This window comes from Sorex araneus, chromosome 8 (genome assembly GCF_027595985.1).
Source record: "Sorex araneus isolate mSorAra2 chromosome 8, mSorAra2.pri, whole genome shotgun sequence".
Taxonomy (NCBI): domain Eukaryota; kingdom Metazoa; phylum Chordata; class Mammalia; order Eulipotyphla; family Soricidae; genus Sorex; species Sorex araneus.
In genome coordinates, this window is record NC_073309.1 from 51,297,122 (window position 1) to 51,320,600 (window position 23,479).

General features: G+C 40.3%; 1 pseudogene; it reads right to left on the reverse strand.

The window, feature by feature from the left end:
* The window catches only part of LOC129406855 (sulfotransferase 2A1-like), a 43,671-nt pseudogene that overhangs the window by 10,912 nt on the left and 9,280 nt on the right, over positions 1–23,479 (reverse strand).

The window sequence follows — 23,479 nt, forward strand, 5'->3', positions numbered from 1 at the left end:
AGAGGAAATCGTGAAGATGGTTGAAGAAATCAAAGCAGCTATGGAGCGAACATCCAATAAATTAAGGGAGGATGTGGATGCAGCATTGGAATGATCAACCAAGATAATCCAGGAACAAATGAGAGCAGAAATTTCAAAGCTACGAACAGAAATGAGAGCAGAAATTTCGAAGCTATGAACAGAAGTGACACAATTTAAAGAAGCGGTAGATGAAATAAAAAACTCAGTAGAAGCCCTTAACAGTAGAATGACTGCTGCCGAAGAAAGAATCAGTGATCTTGAAGACGAGCTGCAGAAAGCATATAGGCAACAACAAATAATGGCAAAAGATCTCAAAATGGCTCTAGAGCGAATTAGAGTCCTAGGGGATGACCTCAAGAGAAACAACATAAGAATCATTGGAGTGCCAGAACCACAAGGGACCAATCTTAATGAAAAAAACACAATTAAAGACATCATTGCTAAGAAATTCCCAGAGCTAGAAAATATGGACATCCAGATCCAAGGATTCCTAAGGGTACCAGCTAAAAGGGACCCAAATAAAAAATCCCCAGGGCATGTCATAGTCAGAATGATGGATGCTATGGATAGATACACAATACTGCAAGCAGCAAGATCAAAGAAGGAGATCATATACAAAGGAGCACCCCTTAGATTCACAGCAGACCTATCAGAAGAAACCCTCCAAGCCCGAAGACAATGGTGGAATATAGTGAAAAAACTCAATGAAATTAATGCCTCACCAAGAATACTTTACCCGGCTAAACTCTCAATTAAACTTGAAGGAACCATACATTATTTCACAGAGAAACAACAGCTCAGGAACTTCATAGACTCAAGACCAAATTTAAAAGAAGGACTCAAAGGGGAACTATAAGACAAGGAAAAAGACCTATAAAAACAACAAACCCTACAGAAAAATGGCACAAAATTCCATGACAATAATTTCTCTTAATGTTAACGGTCTAAATGCACCAATCAAGAGGCACAGAGTGGTAAAATGGATTCGGAAACTAAACCCAACTTTCTGCTGCCTACAAGAAACACATCTGAATAGTCAGAACAAACACAGACTCAAAATCAAAGGATGGAAAACAATCCTGCAAGCAAACAGCTCCCTCAAAAAAGCAGGAGTGGCCATACTAGTATCTGACAACATAGATTTCAGGCTGAAAAAGATTAGAAGGGACAGCGAAAGTCATTTCCTGTTCATCAAAGAATATGTACAACAGGAAGAAATCACACTATTAAACGTATACGCATCTAATGAACGACCAGCTAAATACTTAAAAGAACTCCTAACAGAATTTAAAGAGGACATAATTAGCACCAAGATAGTAGTAGGAGACTTCAACACTGCTTTATCACCTCTGGATAGATCGACAAGAATATCACTCAGCAAGGAAACAATGGCTCTGAAGGAAGAAATGGAGGAAACAGGGCTAATAGACCTATACAGGGCTATACACCCCAAAAAGAAAGAATACACATTCTTTTCCAGCGCACATGGATCATTTTCCAAAATAGACCACGTTCTGGTTCACAAATTATACCTTAATAGAATCGGGAAGATAGAAATTGGAATTAACATCTCTGAATGCAGCAATATGTGTACCTGGGTCGAGAAATCAACATGAGGAACGACTTGGTGCCAGAACTGCACAGGAAGAAGAGAGCAGAGTGGAATGCCTTCAAGAGCGTCGAAGAAGTGGTTAAGAGAATGAAGAACCTCCGACTCCAGGCACATCTTTTCGATTCCACCATTCTTCCTGCACTAACATATGCCTCAGAGACCTGGGCCATATGCAAACAGGATGAGAACGCTATTAGGGTATCCCAATGAGGAATCGAAAGAGCTATGCTAGGAGTATCACGTCTCACTCAAGTGAGAGAAGGAATCCGGAGTTCTGACCTCCGTTGATGGTCAAGAATCAGGACGCTGTCGTGTTTGCCAAGGCATCAAAAGCGATAGCACAGCGGGTAGGGCGTTTGCCTTGCATGTGGCCGACTCGGGTTCTAATCCCAGCATCCCATATGGTCCCCTGAGCACCGCCAGCGGTAATTCCTGAGTGAAGAGCCAGGAGTAAACCCTGTGCATCGCCGGATGTGACCCCCCCAAAAAAAAACAAAAAAATCAGATGGGCTGATCAAGTAATGCGATTCAGAGATGACTGCTGGACTAGAGCTGTTACCAACTGGATTCCACGGGACGTTAGAAGACCACGTGGCTGCCCACTAACTAGATGGTCATATTTCTTCATCAAATCCCTGAATGAACAATTTGAGACTCTTCCTGTTCCTGGAGCAAGCAGATATCATTGGGCTGCACTATCACGCGACAGGGACAAATGGCGACATTACTGGCGCCCGCTCGAGCAAATCGAAGATCAATGGGACGATTAGTGATACAATTGATTTTTAATTGAATCGCCATTAAATACAGTTACAAAGCTTTCATGGTTGAGTTTGTCATACAATGATCAAACACCCATTCCCTCCACCAGTGATTATTCTCCCCACCAATGTCCCCAGTATATCCCTCCTTTCCAACCCTCTTCCTGCCTCCATGGCAGACAACTTCCCCATGCTCTCTCTCTACTTTTGGGCATTATGGTTCACGATACAAACACTGAGTGGCTATCACGTTTGGTTCTTATCTACTTTCAGCACACATCTCCCTCCCAAACGATTCTCCAACCATCATTGTCTTAGTGATCTGTTCTCCGTTCCAGCTGCCTTCTTCCCCAGCTCATGAGGCAGGCTTCCAACTATTAGGTAATATTCTTCATCTTTATGTCTCCTGTCCTTGAGTCTCAATCTCATATTATGTTATTTTATATTCCACAAATGAGTGCAGTCATTCTATATCTGTCCCTCTCTTTCTGACTCATTTCACTTTCTGACTTTCACTTTCTGACTCATTTCATACTCTCCATGACCATCCATTTAGAAGATAATTTCTATGACTTCATCTCTCCTAGGACTGCAGCATTAGCACAGCAGATAGGGTGTTTGCCTTGCACGTGGCTGAGCGGGTTCGATTCCTCTGTACCTCTTGAAGAGGCTGGCAAGCTATCGAGAGGATCCCTCCCACAAGGCAGAGCCTGGCAAGATACCCATTGGGTATTCGATACGCCAAAAACAGTAACAACAAATCTCACAATGGAGACATTACTGGTGCCCGCTTGAGCAAATCGATGAACAACGGGATGATAGTGCTACAGTGTTAGGAAATATATCTTTCCTAACAGCTGTGTACTATCCCATTGTGTAGATGTACTAAAGTTTCTTTACCCAGTCATCTGTTCTCGGGTACTCGGGTTGTTTCCAGATTCTGGCTATTGTGCTGCAGTGGTGCAATGAACATACAGGTGCAGATGTCATTTCTACACTTCTTTTATGCACCTTAGGGATATATTCCCAAAAGTGGTATTGTAGGGTCATATGGTAGTTCAATTTCTAGTTTTTGAAGGAATATCCATATTGTTTTCCAAAAAGGCTGGACCAGTCGGCATTTTTACCAACAGTGAAAGAGTGTCTCTTTTTCCCCATATCCACATCAACACTGGTTACTTTTGTTCTTTTGAATGTGTGCCAGTCTCTCTGGTGTAAGATGATATCTCATTGTTGTTTTGATTTGCATCTCCCTTGTTTGATGATTAACAATGTAGAACATTTTTATGTGCCTTTTGCTCATTTGTATTTCTTTTTTTGAGGTATCTTCTGTTCATTCATTCTCCCTATTTTTGATAGAGTTATGAATAATATAATCTTTGGGCACTAAAAGATCTCTGGACTGGTCCTGGAAAGTGACACAACTAAATATGATTGTTGCAAAATGTTATCAAAAAATGCACAGACAAGTGCTTCTGAACCTGGGACTGTCCCACTGCAGCTACATCTTTCAAATTCTGTCATCCCAGAGGAAATCTTATGCCTGTATCAGTTCCTTCACATCACTTCCTTACCTGCATGATTCTCTTCCCTTCACTTCCCAACTGTCATCAGAATGAGCCTCAGCACAGAACAGTGTCACTTGAAACCAAAAAAGTCTCACATCACATTCCTTTGATGAGTAACTACAGGTGTTCTATTTGGTGGTTAGTTGGCTTGTTATATCTTAATGGACTCATTTATAATTAACTTGTATCATTGGTTTGAATGCCTATATTCATTTATAGTTAACTTGTATCATCAGTGTGAATGACTATACTTGTTTATAATTAACTTGTATCACTGCTCTGTAAATAGGAATGAGTAACATAGTTCAGAGGTCAGTATGAGGCAAAGTAGCACATGCAACGGGATATTTGTTGACTCACAACGAGTTGATAAGTTTGGTTTTCTGAGCATGTGTTTCTTATGAGGACATAGAAATCTCAAAAGACGTGGCTTTCAAATAGTAACAAAACTTTTATGTTTTTTAAAAATGAACTATCGAATAGAAAGAAGAATTCTAATTTTTTAAGCTATGAACAAGGATCAGGAAGAGAACATGACTGCTTGTCATATTTGCACCCAATTGTAGTTTTCAATACAGCCAAAAGCTATATCAGTGACAAGAAAATGAATAAAGAGCTCATATTAACACCAGAAATATTGGATCCTATTCAGCTATCCAAGACAGATATCAGAATGACAAAACGAGGAGCAGGGATGTGGCTCAGTGACAGAGCACAGAACTGACATTCCTAGCACCTCAAAAATAAGCAAGTAGAAAGGTAGCGAGGACAGTAATTTGGCCAACATGAGGTGTAAAGTTAGACTAATGACATGAGGACAGATAGACATGAAAATCACTGATCAGTAACATCTATTCTAATGTTCGTTCAGTTAATGCAGAGGACAGTGAATTTCTATATTGAAATAATGAATGGTAAAGAGAGAAATGAAGAAATCAATCCCATTCCAAGTATACTATAGATTTACAGGAGATCAAAGACCTCCTGTTAAGACAAGGCATTGATGGAAGGGTGTGAAGGAAACAAAACTCAATGAAAAGAAACCTGTGTTCTTGGATTTCTGGGAGCATGGCTGTGGTGGATGTGTGCAGAGTACAGAGGGAATTAGAGAATCAGTGCAATTCTTTTCAAAATTCCATGACATTTCTGCAGACATAGAAATGTGTTTATACAATATCATCATCATCCCATTGATTGTTGAATTTCTCGAGTGGTCTCAGTAATCTCTCCGTTCGTCCTATCCCTGAGATTTTAGAAGCCTCTCTCTACTCGGTCTTCCCAATGATGCCTCATTGGAGGCTCTTTCAGGGTCAGGAGAATGAGATCCAGCTTGTTAATGGCTTCAGCATATGAATACAACATGGGAAGTTTGCAAGGCTCTCCCATGTGGGCAGGAAACTCTCAGTAGCTTGCCAGTTTCTCTGAGAGGGAGAAGTAGGTTATAAGATATCACATGGGTGAGAAGTGGCTGTGCGCTTCTGGGAGCTTGCTTTTAAGTCTCTGGATGTTGGCCATTGATGGGATTACACACACCTGGGTTCCTCTGCCTGTACCTTCATGCGTGAGGCTTGTCTGAACATGTGGAGAGGGGCCTTGAGCATGGATGTGGCTAGGTTCCGGAGGTCTTCAGCTGCCAGGAGCTCTGCCCGGGGCGGGGAGGGAAGCTGGAGCCTATCCCCTCTGAGGGGTCATGGGGAAGACAGCCCGGCGCGCAGGCAAGAGACTCTCTTCTACAACATGCAAAGTAGAAAATGCTCCCAGTGACTAGATCTCCCAAAAAGCAAGGGAAACAGAACTGGAGGCTTCACAAACCCTGATGTCTGATCACAAAGTTATGGCATCAATATGGTATAGTTCTGGCCTCGAACAGGTATCTCATCTGGTGGGCTCAGGAGAATTCACACATCATCCAGTCTTTAGTGATCACACATCAGAGTCATAAACAGGAGCAGCAAGAGTACAATAATGGCTCAGAAGACTGTTCAATCAGTGTTGGTGTGGAAAGTGGGTTTCAGTGTGAACAAGTCTGACCCCAATGTCTATCTTATGCCACTCACAATCTTTGAGTCAAAATGAGTCCAGAATTTGAGTTTTGATTGACATCTGGCTCCTCAGGGCTTATGTCTATTTCTGTGCTCAGAATTCACTTCCATCAAGCTCAGGGAACTATATGGGGTGCCAGGAATCAAATGAAGGTCTGCCATGTGTAAGGCAAGTGCCTCTCTGCTCTGTGTTTTCTCTAGCACCAAAATGGGCCAAATATTGAATGTAAGACTCCAAACCATGAAAATTACTCGATATGGGATAGGAGATTATAGGAGCTTGGCAAAGATACACCCCAGGATGTCATTGGAAGTCAGCATTCTTTCATCCAGGTATTGGATGAAAAGCTGGCCTCCAGGCTCTACCCACAGGGGAGCAAAGGAAGGGAAGACTAATACTGCAGTGTGTCCAATGGCTTCTGAGGCTCGAGTTTTGTGAGCTTGCACTCCAGTAGAGAATTGGGACCTAGAAAAATAGGGCTTCATACTGACAAACTGGGTGCTCATTTGTTGGGAAGACTTTCTTACACCCAGTTACCATCTGAGTGTAACATGAGATCTCTTAATGGACTCTTATATCCTCCACCCAACTACTATATTTTACAGTCATTCATCATTTCCTTTGAGGAACCAATAAAAATATTGTTCCATTGATTCTGGTTCTTGAATATAATTTATGCCTTTGCAGAACAAATGCCAGATACAACATCATCTCTGGGATTTCTTTTTTTTAAATCTTATTGAATCACCATGAGATAGTTACAAGCTTTCATGTTTGGGTTACAATCTCAAAATAATCAAATACCCATGCCTCCACCAGTGCACATTCCCACCACCAATATCCCAGGTATACCCTCCCTTTCCCACCCTCTGCGGATCACCAGTCATCCCCATGAGAGCTCCATTTAGTTAATTATGGGACCATTGTGCACTCACCTTCACTTTGGCAATGAAGAATGACTTGGGCAGGAATTGGATTGGAAGGTAGGAACGCATATGTTGTGGGTCTTTCTCATCCTTTAATACCTTAAACCCCCTCTCTGACTCTATCCAGGGTGAAGGGTCCCAGATTGGTCCCAGATTGGTGCAGATCAAATCCACTTGGGATCACCTTTGGATAGAATCTCCAGGGAAAGAATCTCCGCTATCTAATGTGTTCCTGAATAAAGGACAGAAAAAGAAGATCAGACATATTTCTTTGACTTTTTTTTTTAATATGGATATCATGAATTTATTTTTTAAAATCTACATAAAAATTTTTTCAACCAACCACTAATAAACAATTTACATGTATCTTTAATATTGATATTTTAGATTTATATATAAAATGCATAATTACAAGTAAATATCATATCAAGAAATGAATGTACAAATACATATACATGCATGCACATTTTCATTCTTGTCTAGTTAATCCTAGTCATACAGTTGTTTTTTCTATGCAAGTTATTTCAAGTAATTTATCAGGGAAATGCTGTATTTCTATGCTTTGATTTTATATTTCAGTTACTAGTATTTCATATGTTTGAGTCATCTCTTTATTTCATTTTGATAGAGGAAAATGCTTGGTTTTGTCTGACTTAGTCCTTCAAAAAATGTAGAGTATTGTGGCATCTACATTGCAATGCCCAGACATCGATAAGGAGAAACAGAAAAAAAAGTAGCCATTAACTTTGTTTTGCGTTTTGCTGCTAAAACATAAAATATTGATAGCTCAATTAAAAATGAGTTCAAATGAAATGTGCTTGCTCACTGTGAATTTATATGCAATTCATAAAAAGCAGCTTCTCTGCAATCCCTTTTAATGGGATATTTGTAGACAGAGGATACTGGACTGGGAAACAGGAGGCCTTGTTTCTTTGCCAATGGCAGCAGTAAAATCACAAAGTGACTACGCTTACCTATTGGTAGCATTTCTTTGACTTTTTTAATGTACTAAATACGGGACAAAAAAGACATCATTTTCACATGTGCACCACATCTCTATCAACAAGAATTGAGATTTGAAAGCAACCAAATTTCCGCAAACTGTTAAGTGGAGGGAAAAGATAAGGAATATACAGACAGTGAGGATTCTAGTCATCGAGAAAACAGAGGAAGTCCAATTCTTCTCATCTAATGAGGGAGTAATGGAAAAATTAAATACCAGGTGATCTAACTGATAATGGTCAATCAAGAAAATAAATATGGAAATATAAGAGATGGTTTCCTGGGAAAACTATCCATTGGCCTGTGGTCACAGATTTGAAATTACCAAGGGGCAGGGGAGTGAGCAGTGTTGTTGGAAATTTGGTGTTGGGTTTGGATTGGTTCAGTGTATTCCTAAACAGAAACGTTTATGCTCTTGAAACCCTTTGATACCTCAGTAAGCAAAGAAACAAACAAATGGCACAGTCGTTGGACATACCAGGAGTTCTCTGCCTGTTTCCCTTGGAGAAGCACATCCCCAAAGTTTTCTTTGTAAGAAAGTCTTGACTTACAATAAGGAAGTTTATACCCAGTTATAAAATACTTTTAGGTAGGACCTTTCTACCCAGTTTATGTGAACATTCCCTTTCCCCTTTTTCCAGCTCTTTTTTTGAATAATGTGGGAGTATTGTTATTTATTAAGCCATTGATTAAGCTGATTGAATTGGGCATGAACTCCACATTATTTTTATTCTATTCTGAATGTTAATTTTATTATTTTCAACAATTTTACTTCCTATGGTTTGTTACAACACAAAGGCAAATAAAATTATCCAAACTTAGGTTAATAAAAGTTAATTGGTGATCACTGTTATAATTTTATAATGGTGCTACTGAATCATCAAAGATTTCCTGGGAAGGTTGGTGCTAGTTGATCACATTCATTCTCAGCATCTCAATTTAGTTGGAACTTTTCTTCTCTTTAAATTGTCTATAATTCACACCCCAGCTTAAGAAGAGTATAACTGAGAAGTAAAACTTGCATCTACTTTTGGCACAGAACCTGATGACAGGACTATGTATAGAATGTAGAAACGAGGCTACAATCCAGCTAATCAACAATCAAGCACCCCCTTTAGGTCTTTGATGAGATCCTGTTGGGCTATCTCATTCTGTTCTTAGTCAAAACACCTGACACAGACTTAGAAATTTTTTTAAAAATTTTATTTAATCACCATGAGATAGTTACAAGCTTTCATGTTTGGGTTATAATCACACAATGATCAAACACCCATCCTTCCACCAGTGCATATTCCCCACCACCAATATCCCCAGCATATGCCCCTTTTCTCACTCTCCCCCTGCCTCCATGGCAGACAATATCCCCATGCTCTCTCTCTACTTTGGGGCATGATGGCTTGCAACACATACACTGACAAAACAGATTTAGGATTATTCTGCCTTATGGGCTCCTGTAGAGCCATAGAGCCCATCTGACACTGTTAGGATGTCTCTGTTACAGGCCCACGTACAGTTTCCTGGACACCAGTGGTATGGTCTATAGATAGTCTCTCTTCTTTCCCTAGTTCCCATAGAAAGAGCCACAACCCATCTCTGCACCTGCTCCAGCTGCCTTACCTGATTTTGGGTAGGTCAGCAGCAAGACATCTTTATCTGTAAACAAAACATTATGCCACTCTTCTGTCATGAAAGCAGGTGTGAAAAACACGGTCAGAAATAGTACACCATTAATCCTTTTATTTTTACCAGACGTATTTGTTGCTTGTCTTTGAAGGAATGTGGCATCCATGGTTGGAGGTTCCTTCGTTTATTGTGATATCCAAACTGTAAGGTCACACAGGGGACATTATGTGGAAATCTGAGTATAAATCTTGGGGAAGAACCTGCAATTAATTACAATCCCACGGGGGTAGGATATGGGGTACTTAAGATGTTTATAAAGAATGGCTTTAGAGGTAAAATAGAAAAAGTGCAAAGATAGACGAGAAGGAGGAGGAGCAGAAAGAAGATGAGGAGGAGAACAAGGAGGAGGAAGAGGAAGAAGAGAAGGAGGAAATAATCTTTGAAGATCATCTAGGTTTTTAAATAAATACTTTATTGTAGATCACACCTGGTGTTGCTCAAGGCTTACTCCTGGCTCTGCACTCCTCGTAGAGCTAAGGGGACCACATGGGATGTCAAGGATCCAACCTGGGTAAGCTGCGTGCAAGGCAAACGCCCTCCCTACTGTACTATCATTTTTTACCCCAAAAGCCTCTTTTAAAAAATTAAACCAAGGATTCCATAAGCCACATTTTCCTCACGTCGGTTATAAATGGCTTTCCAAACGTTCCTGGAGATGCATGACCTTGACAGTTGTGAGGTGGACTGGTCAGCTGCTTTGTGGAATTCTCCCTATTGGAGTCTGCCTGCCAGTTTTATTTACTAGACTCGGTTTCAGGTTCTTTTGGTGGGAAAAGTCACGTAGGTGTCAGTCTTTCCTTATAGACCTGATTTTTAGGTCTCCCAAAAAATGTGTATTCGATTTCCATCCTCATTGCCCAATGAAGAGCAGTGGAACTGTGTGGCGATGTACCAGAGGAAAGACTGATACCTATAGAATTTCAGGTGTGTGCACCTTTCAATCCTGACCTAAAGTCCTTGAGAACAATGTTTCTGGATAAAGAACATGGAACAGCCCAGATACCATTTGGCTCAGCTATGAAAGGCCATGGGCTGGGTTTTCAGTCACTAACTGGAAACCATTCGTGATGCAAACTGACATCAAAGTGGGGCCGAAGCACAGTAGGTAGGGCACTTGCCTTGCATATGATCGATCCAAGTTCAATAACCAGGCATCCCATTTGGTCGCCTAGGACCTGTCATAAATAATCATAAATAATCCCTGAGCATTCCACTACCATACAACCAAAAAATAAAAGATGGACATCAAGCAAAGACCATTCAACAAAGGTATCTTCAGGCTAATATATTATTTTTAAATGTAATGTTTTTCCATTTGAAACATATAACTTCATCACAAGCCTGAACATCTCCTGGAATATGTAAGTATTCAAAGGCCCTCCACCCTCAAACTCATCCACAGCAAATTTAGAAAAACATTGGACAGTGCTTTTCAAACTCAAAGTTAAGTCTTAGTTTACTGAGAGCTACCCAGCAAGGTTCCCATAAGAAATCCTACAGAAGGAAGTACTGACTTTGAAGGGAGAAATGGAAGAGAGAGGGATTACAGGGCTTTCAATAACCAAACAACTGAACACACATTATTTTCCATCACATACGGAACATTTTCCAAGATAGACAACGTTCTGGGCCACAAAACATACATCAATAGAATCATAAAGGTAGAAATTGTATCAACTATCTTTTCAGACCACAATGCACTGAAGATAGAAGTTAATCACACAGATGGGAAGAATCAAATCAAGTACCTGGAAATTAAACAACTCAATGTTGAACAATGAATGGGTGAGGAAGGAAATCAAGGAATAAATCAAAAGATACCTGGAAACAAATGAGAATGAAGACTTGAACTACCAGAACTTTTGAGATACAGGTAAAACAGTGTTAAGGGGAACATTTATAGCTCTATAAGCATTTCTCAGGAAGGAAGAATAAATTGACTTCACAGCTCAAGATCTTAAAGAAGGACTAACAAAAGGAGTCCAAACCAGGCAAGAGGAAAGAAATAATAAAATTTAGAGCAGAAATTAATGATATGGAAGCCCAAAAAACAATTTGAAAGATCAATAAAACTAAGAACTGGATCTTTGAGAAAATAAACAAGATCAATAAGCCACTATCAAGACTCACAAAGATTAGGGGTGTGAGGGGGTGGGGTGGAGCTATACTGGGATTCTTGGTGGTGGAATATGAGCACTGGTGAAGGGATGGGTATTCGAGCATTGTATAACTGAGATTTAAACCTGAAAATTTTGTAACTTTCCACATGGTGACTCAATAAAAAATTTAAAAAAAAGACTCACAAAGAAAGAAAGAGAGAACCCAAATAAACCATACCAGAAATGAAAAGGGACATCACAACAAAAACCAAAGAAATTCAAAAGATCATCAGAGATTACTTTGAAAGACTGTATATCATGAAACATTAGAGCCTAGAAGAAATGGATAAATACCTGGATTCCTATAACCTCCCAAGACTGAGCCAAGATTTAGAATACCTGAACAGACAAATTACTATCAAGGAAATTGAAACAGTAATCAAAAATCTTCCAAAAAACAAAGTCCAGGTCCAGATGGATTCACTAGTGAATTCTTCCAAACATTTAAAGAGGATCTATTGTCAGTTCTTTTCATGCTTTTCCAGGAAATTGGAGAAACAGAAACACACCCAAACAGTTTCTCTGAGGCACATATCACCCTAATACCAAAAGCAAAAAGAGACACCATCAAAAAAGTAAATTACAGGCTGATATCCCTGATAAACATGGATGCAAAGATCCTCAACAAAATATTAGCAAGTAGAATACAACAACTCATTAAAAAGATCGTACACTATGACCAAGTGGGATTCATCCCGGGGATACAAGGATGGTTTAACATTGGCAAGTAAATCAGCATAATCCATCATATCAGTAAAAGAGAAAATAAAAACCACATGATCATATTAATATATGCAGGGAGAGCATTTGACAAGATTCAGCACCCGTTTATGATGAAAACTCTCACCAAAATGGGAATTGAAGGAACTTTCCTCAACATAATCAAAGCCATCTACAACAGGCCCATAACAAGCATTATCCTCAATGGGGAAAAACTAAGAGCCTTAACTTTAAGATCAGGGACAAGACAAGGATGCCCACTCTCACCACTTCTATTCTTTTTTTATTGAATCACTATGATAATGTTATAAGCTTTCATGTTTGAGTTTCAATCATGCAATGATCAAATACCTATCCCTCCACCAGTGCACATTCCCCACCACCAATGTCCCCAGTATACCCTCCCCCTTTCCAGTCCTCTCCCTGTATCCACAATTTCCCTCATACTCGGTCTCTACTTTTGAATATTATGGTTTGCAGTACAGATAATGAGAGGTTGACATGTTAGGTCCTTTATCTACTTTCAGCATACATCTCCCATCCCGAATGATTCCTCCAACCATCATTGTCTTAGTGATATTTTCTCTATTCCAGTTCCTTTTGCCCCGCTCATGAGACAGGCTTCCTACTATGGAGCAATATTTCTGACCCTTGTGTCTACTGTCATGGGCATAAGTCTCACATTATGTTATTTGATATTTCACAAATGAGTGCAGTCCTTCTACATCTGTCCCTCTCTGACTCATTTCATTTAGTACGATACTCTCCATGTCCATCCACCTATAAGCAAATTTCATGACTTCAACTCTCCTAATAGCTGCATAGTATTCCACTGTGTAGATGTAACAAAGTTTCTTGACCTAGTCGTCTGTTCTCAGGCACTAGGGTTGTTTCCAGATTCTAGCTATTGTCACTACTTCTATTCAATATAGTATTGGAAGTAATTGCCATAACAGGCAAGAAAAAGATATTAAGGGCATTCAGATAGGAAAGGAAGAAATCAAGCTCTCACTATTTGAAGATGACATGATACTATATTTAGAGAACCCTAAAGCCTCTACAAAGAAGCTCCTAGAAACAATAGACTCATATAATAAAGTTGTAGGCCATAAAATAAATACCAAAATAGGCTTTCCTATACGCAAATAATGAGATATAAGAAAAGTTATATGACATCTATACAATGGAATACTATGAGCTGTTAGAAAAAAGGAGGTGATGAATTTTGCATATAAGTAGATCGGCATGGAAAGTATCATGCTAAATGAAATGAGTCAGAAAGAGACAGACAGACATAGAAAGATTGCACTCATCTGTGGAATATAGAATAACAGAGTAGGAGACTAACACCCAAGACTAGTAGAAATAAGTACCAGGAGGCTGACTCCATGGCTTGGAGGCTGGCCTCACATTCTGGGGAGAGGGCAACTCAGAGACGGTATCACCAAGTACAATGCGGTCGGAGGCCATGTGGGAGAAGGGTGATGCGGGCTGAATGTGGGCTAGAGACTGAACACAGTGGCCACTCAACACCTTTATTGTGAACCACAACACCTAATTAGAGAGAGAGAACAGAAGGGAATGCCCTGCCACAGTGGCAGGGCAGGGTGTGGGGAGATGGAATTGGGGAGGGTAGGAGGGATGCTGGGCTTACTGGTGGTGGAGAATGGGCACTGGTGAAGGGGTGGGTTCTCAAACTTTGTATGAGGGAAACAAGAGCACAAAGATGAGTAAATCTGTAACTGTACCTTCAAGGTGATTCACTAATTAAAAATAAAGAAAAAAAAGAAAAGTGATATGAAAAAAGCAATCCCATTCACAATCGTGCCTCAGAAAATCAAATACCTCAGACAGCTTAACTAAGGAGGTAAAGAACATGTACAAGAAAACTTCCAAAGGTTACTTCAATAAATAAAAGAGGACACGAGGAAATGGAAACACATCCCCTGCTCAGGGATTGGGAGAATTAACATTGTCAGAATGGCAATACTCCCCAAAGCATTATACAGATTCAGTGTAATCCCTATAAGGGTACCAAGACATTCTTCTAAGAAATTGATCAAACACTCCTGAAATTTATATGAAACAACATGCACCCACGAATAGCTAAAGCAATTCTTGGGATGGGGCGAAAGATGGGAGGCCATCACCTTCCCCAACCAACCTCAAACTCTACTACAAAGCAGTAATATTTAAAACAGCATGATATTGGAACAAAGACAGATCCACAGACCAATAGAATAGGGTTAGAATATCTTTACACACACCCTCAAATATATGATCATCTAATCTTTGATAAGGGATGAAGAAATATAAAGTGGATCAAGGAAAGCCTCTTTAACAAATGGTTCTTGCCCAACAGTCCTGGCCCAGAGACTCCCAATTGAATCCCAAAATGCATTAGTGCCATACAGAGATGTCTCTAGAACCCAACTATTTACAACATAAAAATTTACACTTACAATCGTGGCCGTGCAAGCTCTCATGATATTCAAAGTGAGCAATGGAAAATACATTATCTAGCGTCTGCCCCTGGCAGGTAGACTTGAATGGTGGTGGGAAAATTGGAGAAAACAGAATGCCCAAAATTATAGAGAGAGAGTATTGGGGAAATTGTCTTCCATATAGGCAGGGTGAAGTCTGGGATGTGGGGGGTGGGTATACTGGGAATATTAGTGGTGGAAAATGTGCACTGGTGGAGGGATGGATGTTCCATAATTATATGGCTGAATTACAAACATGAAAGCTTTGTAACTCTATTTTATGGTGATACAATAAAATTTTAAAAAATAATTAATGTGGATTTCATGCCAAATTCAATCAACTTATTCAGTGGCTGAACAAAAAGCAGTACTCCTACATTATTGGGGGGGATGGTGCTGGCAAAACTGGACCGCTACATGCAAAAAAAAACTGGGCTCATACCTGTACCTAACACCAGGCAAAAAAGTCAGATCAAAATAGATTAAAGACCCCAACATCAGACCAGAATCCATAAGCTACATTGAAGAAAAAGCCAGCAAAACCCTCCACGATGTTGAAGCTAAGGTATCTTCGAAGAAGAAATGCCACTGACCAAGCAAGTGGAAACAGATAAACAAATGGGACTATCCTAAACTAAGAAGCTTCTGTACCTCAAAAGAAACAGTGACCAGAATACAAATATAGACTACAGAATGGGAAAGGATATTCACCTGATACACTTCTGATAAGGGGTTATTCAAGGATATACAAGGTACTGCTTGAACTCTACAAGAAGAAAACATCCAATTCTATCAGGAAATGGGGTGATGAAATGAATAGAAACTTTTTCAAAGAAGAAATACGAATGGCCAAAGGGCACGTGAAAAAATGCTCTTCATCACTAATCATCAGGGAGATGTAGATCAAAACAACAATGAGATGTCATCTCACACCACAGAGACTGACACACATCCAAAAGAACAATGCAACCGGTGTTGGCAGTAACACCGGATATGTGAGTTGGATATGTGAGAAGGGGACTCTCCTTCACCGCTGGTGGGAATAACGACTGGGTAAGACTTTTTGGGAAACAATATGGACGTTTCTCAAAAAACTAGAAATTGAGCTCCCATTTGACCCAGCAATACCACTTCTGGGAATATATCCAAGAGATGCAAAAAAAATACAGTAGAAATGACACCTGGACTTGTATGTTTATCGTAGCACTATTTACAATAGCCAGAATATGGGCAAAACCCACGTGCCCGAAAACAGATGACTGGTTAAACAAACTTTGGTACAGCTATACAATGGAATACTATGCAGCTATTAGAAAAGATGATATCATGAAATTTGCATATAAGTGGATAAACATGGAGAGTATCATGCTAAGTGAAATGAGTTAGAGAGAGAAGGACAGACACAGAATGACTGCACTCATTTGTGGAATATAAAGTAACAGAATTAGAGACTAGTATGAAAGGATAATAGAGATAAGGGTCAGGAGGATCTCTACATGGCTTGAAAGTCTGCCTCACATGCTGGGGAAAAAGGCAGCTGGGCTAGAGAAGGGACCACTAAGTGAATGGTGCTTGGAGGGCTCGCTCAGGATGGTAGATGCGTGCTGAAAGTAGACTCTAAGACTATAGATCAGGGCTGGAGCAATAGCACAGCGGGTAGGGCATTTACCTTGCACCCAACCGACCGGGGTTCGATTCCCAGCATCCCATATGGTCCCCTGAGCACTGCCAGGGGTAATTCCTGAGTGCAGAGCCAGAAGTAACCCCTGTGCATAGCCGGGTGTGACCCAAAAAGAAAAAGAAAGACTATAGATCAAACATGATGGCCACTTACTACCTGTATTGAAAACCATAAAACCCAAAAGGAGACAGAGAGGGAATGTGCCTGTCACTGAGGCAACAGGGGGGATGAGTTGGAGGTGGCGGGAAGGATACTGGGAACAACGGTGGTGGAGAATGGGCACTGGTGGAGGGATGGTTACTTGATCATTGTATGACTAAAATGTAATCATCAAATTATTTATTTTTAAAAAATTAAAAATAAATAAATAAAAATAAGTAAATTTTAAAATATTTAAAATTTTTTTAAATTAAGAAATCCTGGGGTCAGAGCAATAGTACAAGAGGTAGGGCATTTGCCTTGAATGCAGCCGACCTGTGTTCGATCCCCGGCATCCCATATGGTTCCCCAAGCACCGCCAGGAGTAATTTTTGAGTGCAGAGCCAGGAGTAACACCTGAGTATTGCTAGGTGTGGCCCAAAAAGCCAAAATTAAAAATGACTCCGAACTATAAAATTCCTCCATACGATCACATGAAGCTGACATCCAAGGACAGTAGACACAAGGGTCAGGAGGATTGCCCCATAGCTGGAAGCCTGTTTCATGAGTGGAGGGGAGAAGGCAGATGGAATAGAGAAGAGATCACTAAGGAAATGATGGCTGGAGGAATCAGTTGGAATGGGAGATATGTGCCAAAAGTAGACAATAGATTAAACATGATGACCTCTCAGTGTCTGTGTTGCAAGCCATAATTCCCAAAAGTAGAGAGAGAGTATGGGTGAAATTGTTTGTCATGGAGGTAGGGGAGGGTGGGAAAGGGGGCATATGCTGGGGATATTGATGCTGGGGAATGTGCACTGGTGGAGGTATGGGTGTTTGATCATTGTGTGATTATAACCCAAACATGAAAGCTTGTAAGTATCTCATAGTGATTCAATAATTTTTTTAAAAAAATTCCTCCATATGGAACAAAAGATTACAGGAGCTTTACAAATATATGCCCAATGATGTCCTGGGAAGTCTGGATTCTTTTGTCCAGGCATTGGATAAAAAGCTTACCCCAGACCCTGACCCCAGGGAACAGAAGAGGTGAAGACTAATACTCCATTTGTGCCCAATAGTTCCTGAGGCTCAAAAGATTCTGAAGACGGTTTGTGATATTTGTGAGGTTGCTCTGTAGAAAAAAATGATGACCTGAGAAGTTTGGGCTCTGTAGTGATGAGCCAGGTGCTCTGTGGTTGGGAAAACATTGAGGTACCAATTGGGTGTAGCACGAGATCTCATAAAACTCTGTAACACAGACACCCTCCCAACTTCTGTACTTTACATTCACTCACCATTTCCTTTGATAAACCAATCAAAATACAATTCCATTGATTTTGCTTTCTGAACATATTTTATACCTTTCCAGAATAAATGGCCAGACCCAATAACATCTCTGGGATTTCTAATGACATAAATCACCTTCAATAGAAAAAGAGGGTTTAAAAATAGCCATCAGAATTGTGCTTTATTCTTATTAAAATTTATTCATATTGAAGGAGTATTGGTTTAGAATATGACCGTGTTTCCAGCGTGCTGCAAAACATTCTTATGAGCTCCCTCAAACTTGAGCTTCCACACAGTACCAAACAATCACCCCTTTAACCCATATCTACCCCCACTGAGGTGACCACCAATATTATCAATATTATTCTTTTCTATTTATTTGAAAGTTTATTTTCATTTTGCTTTCACTGTTCTGTTTTGATTGTTGGGAGGGCACACCTGGTGATGCTCAGGGCCTACTTCTGGTTCTAGTTTCAGGGATCACTGCTGATTAGGTTTAGGGGATCATATATAGTGCTGGAGATTGAATTTCAGCTGGACACATACCAAACAAACACCCAACCCTCTGCACAACTGCTCCTGCCCTCTTTTCGCATTCTTAAACAAATGAAGAAAGTCATATGTTATTTGTGTTTACTGTCTGAATTGCTTCACAGAGCTTAATACTGTCAGGTTTCATACTCGTCAAAATAAATCATATCCTATTTTTTAATTTGGTCATTTTCCATTCTACATGGTCACCTCTCTTCTATAATCCATCAAAACATCAAAAAATCAAAAATAACTGAGGGTGGAAACTAATTTTTATCTTTATAATCTAAGTGAAATTCAGACATTACAAACATGCATAAGAATTAGCTCCCAATATAGGTTTCAAAGATGACACAGTCCTGGACCTCCATGTTACTGTCTGCCAACATTGATACTCAGAGTTTCCCTGAACTTAAACTGGGAGACTGAGGGGCTTCCATGTATACAGAGATCAAAAAAGTCCAGAAACCACAATAACATTCACTTCCCCATTGTTTCATGCCATGATGAAATAATGGGATTGTGAGTTCAGGACACGAAGAGAAGGCCCAGAGAGGAGGAGGCAGAGGTGCACCCATCTATCCATGGACTCACTCTTTCTGCACTTTCCTCTACTGTTCATCTCAAACCAACTCCTTTCAGCATGCATAATGGACCAAACGTGATGACCTCTCAGTGTCTGTGCTGCAAGCCATAATGCCCAAAAGTAGAGAGAGAGTAGGGTGAATATTGTCTGCTATAGAGGCAGGGGGAGGGTGGGAAAGGGGGAGCATACCCGGGATATTGGTGGTGGGGAATGTGCACTGGTGGAGGGATGGGTTTTTGATCATTGGGAGATTGTAACGCAAACATGAAAGTTTGTAACTATCTCACGGTAATTCAATAAAATTTTAAAAATTAAAAATAAAAACTCCTGTCTACAGATATGGAGTCAATTATTGTCTTTAAGTACAACTCCTGCAGGTATTACCTGTCAGTCCTGTGAGAACTCCGTTAGACTGCTGGACAAAACAGACAACTATTAGTAGAAACAGAGGAGATAGAAAACCCAAGGAGATGCCAACCACTCGCACTGGCTTCAGGCATTCATTGGAGAATGTTTGGGGCTGTCTCCCATGAATAGCTCTTTGGGCTTCCCCCAGGGTGTTCGACACATTGACAGAATTTAAATAGCTAGATAAACAGTTCGGTGTAGTATCACTTGTATCACTTGTCATCCCATTGCTCATCGATTTGCTTGAGCGGGCACCAGTAACGTCTCAATTCATCCCTGTTGTGGGCTAGTATAGCCCAATGGTGTCTGCTCGCTCCAGGAACACAAAAAAGCCTCAAACCATTCATTCAGGGTCTTGACGAAGAAGTGGGCGACCACGCGGTTTTTTTACGTCCCATGGAATCCAGTCAGTAACAGCTCTAATCCAGAGGTCTTCTCTAAATCACATTACGTGTCTGGCCCATCTGATTTTTGATGCCATGTCAAATGAGACAGCATCCTTGATTCTTTTTTTTTAATTTTTAAAATTTTAGAGAATCACCGTGAGATCATTACAAGCTTTCATATTTGGGTTACAATCTCACAATAATAAAACACTCATCCCTCCACCAGTGCACATTCCCCACCACCAATATCCTGGGTATATTCCCCCTTTCTCACCCTCCCCCCGCCTCTAAGGCAGACAATATTCCCCATACTCTCTCTCTACTTTTGGGCATTATGGCTTGCAACACAGACACTAAGAGGTCGTCATGTTGGTCCACTATCTAGTTTCGGCATGCATCTCCCATCCCAACTGGTTCCTCTAGCCATCCTGTTCTTAGTGATCCTTCTCTATTCCATCTGCCTTCCCCCCTCTGCTCATGAAGCAGTCTTTCACCTATGGGACAATCCCCCTGGCCCTTGTATTTACAGTCCTTGGGTGTCAGCCTCCTGTGATGCTACCCTACACTCCACAAATGAGTGCAGCCCCTCTATGTCTGTCCCTCTCTTTCTGACTCATTTCACTTAGCCTGATACTCTCCATGTTTATCATGTTTATCCATTTATAAGCAAATTTAATGACTTCATCTCTCCTAACAGCTGCATAGTATTCCATTGTGTAGATGTAACAAAGTTTCTTTAACCAGTCATCTGTTTTAGGGCACTCGGGTTGTTTCCATATTTTGGCTATTGTGAACAGTGCTGCAATGAATACATAGGTACAGATATCATTTCTACTGTGCTCTTTTGATCCTCGGGATATATTCCCAGAAGTGGTATTGCGGGGTCATAGGGAAGCTCAATTTATAGTTTTTGAAGGACTGTCCATATTGTTTTCCGGAAAGGCTGGACCAGTCAGCATTCCCACCAACAGTGAAGCAGCGTCCCTTTTTCCCCAAATCCACGCCAGCACTGGTTGCTTTTGTTAATTTGAATGTGTGCCAGTCTCTGTGGTGTGAGATGATATCTCATTGTTGTTTTGATTTTCATCTCTCTTATGACTAGCAATGTGGAGCATTTTTTCATGTGCCCTTGGGCCATTTCTATTTCTTTTTTGAGGAAACTTCTGTTCATTTCTTCTCCCTATTTTTTGATGGGGTTGGAGTTTTTTTTCTTATACAATTCTACTAGTGTCTTATATATTTGGATATTAATCCCTTATAAGATGGATATTGGGTAAATATTCTTTCCCATTCTGTGGGCTCTTTCTGTATTTTGGTCACTGTTTCTTTTAAATGCAGAAGCTTCTTAGTTTGATGTAGTCCCATTTGTTTATGTTTGCTTCCACTTGCATGGTTACTGCTGTTTAGTCTTTAAAGATGCTTTTAGCTTCAATGTCATGGAGAGTTTTGCCTACATTTTCTTTTATGAACCTTATAGATTCATGTCTGATATTGAGGTCTTTAATCCACTTAGATGAGACTTCTGTGCCTGGCATTAGACAGAGGTCAGAGTTCATTTTTGTGCAGGTAGCTATCCAGTTTTCCCAGGACCACTCGTTGAAGAGGATATTTTTGTTGCACTTCACATTTCTTGTTCCTTTGTCAAAGACTAAGTGGCCATATATTTGACATTTGCAAGTCAATCACCATAATTCATCATATTAATAAAAGAAATAATAAAAACCATATGATCATATCAATAAATGCTTTCTCAATATAGTCAAAGCTATCTACCACAAGCCCATGGCAAGTATCATTATCAATGGGGAAAAACTGAAAGCCTTCCCTCTAAGATTGGGCACAAGGCAAGGTTGTCCGCTTTCGCCACTCCTATTCGGTATAGTACTGGAAGTCCTGGCCACAGCAGTTAGACAAGAAAAAGATATCAAGGGCATACAGGTAGGAAAGGAAGAGATCAAGTTATCACTATTTGCAGATGATATGATACTATACTTGGAAAACCCTAAAGACTCTACAGAAAAACTCCTAGAAACAATAAGTTGGTATAGTAAAGTGGCAGGCTACAAAATCAGCACCCAAAAGTCCATGGCTTTCTTTTATACAAATAATGAAAGATAAGAAAGAGACATCAAAAAACCAATCCCGTTCACAATAGTACTTCAGAAAATCAAGTACCTTGGAATCAGCTTAACCAAAGAGGTGAAGGACCTATACAAGGAAAATTACAAAACACTACTTCAAGAAATAAAGGAGGACACTAGGAAATGGAGACAATCCCCTGCTCATGGATACGAAGAATTAATATTATCAAAATGGCAATACTGGGGCTGGAGCGATAGCACAGCGGGTAGGGCGTTTGCCTTGCACGTGTCCGACTCGGGTTCTAATTCCAGCATCCCATATAGTCACCTGAGCACCGCCAGGGGAAATTCCTGAGTGAAGAGCCAGGAGTAACCCCTGTGCATCGTCGGGTGTGACCCAAAAACAAAACAAAAAAAAAAACCAAAATGGCAATACTTCCCAAAGCACTATACAAATTTAATGCAGTCCCTATCAGGATACCCATGACATTTTTCAAAGAAATAGACAAAACATTCCTGAAATTTATATGGAACAATAAACCCCCACGAATAGCTAAAGCAATCCTTGGAACAAAGAAGATGGGTGGTGTCACCTTCCCCAACTTCAAACTCTAATACAAAGCAGTAGTAATTAAAACAGCATGGTATTGGATAAAAACAGACCTGCAGACCAGTGGAACAGAGTTGAATATCCTAGCATCCTTGATTCTTGAGTGTCGATGGAGTTCGGAACTCCGGATTCCTTCTCCACTTGAGTGAAATGTGATACACCAAGCATAGCTCTTTTGATTCCTCTTTGGGATACCCAAATAGCTTTCTCATCCTGTTTTCATAGGGCCGAGGTCTCTGGCGTATTATAGTGCAGGAAGAACGGTGGAGTCAAAAAAATGTGTCCAGAGCTGGAGGTTCTTCATCCTTTTAACCGCTTCTTTGACGCTCTTGAAGGCTTTCAACTCCGCTCTCTTCCCCCTCCACAGTTCGGGTGCCAGGTCATTTTTCATGTTGAGTTCTCGACTTAGGTACACATAACTGCTGCATTCTGAGATGTTTTTCCTTTGAGGGCAAAGACATCAGAAACTAGTCCATTTCTCATGAACATTGTCTTTGTGAGATTCAGTTGCAGTCCGACCTTTCCACATTCATGGTCGAAGTCAGCCATCATTCATGCTGCTTGGCTGATATTTGGTGTTATTAGAATGATGTCATCAGTGAAACAGAAGTGATGTAGTTGCCGACCATCCTTTTTTTCATTAGCGGGTTTCAGTCATACAATGTTCCAACACCCATCCCTTCACCAGTGTATATTTTCTAACACCAATGTGCCCAGTTTCCCTCCAACCCATCCCTAGACCCCCCTCTATAAAAGGTAATACTCTCTCTCTCTTTCTTTCTCCTTTTGA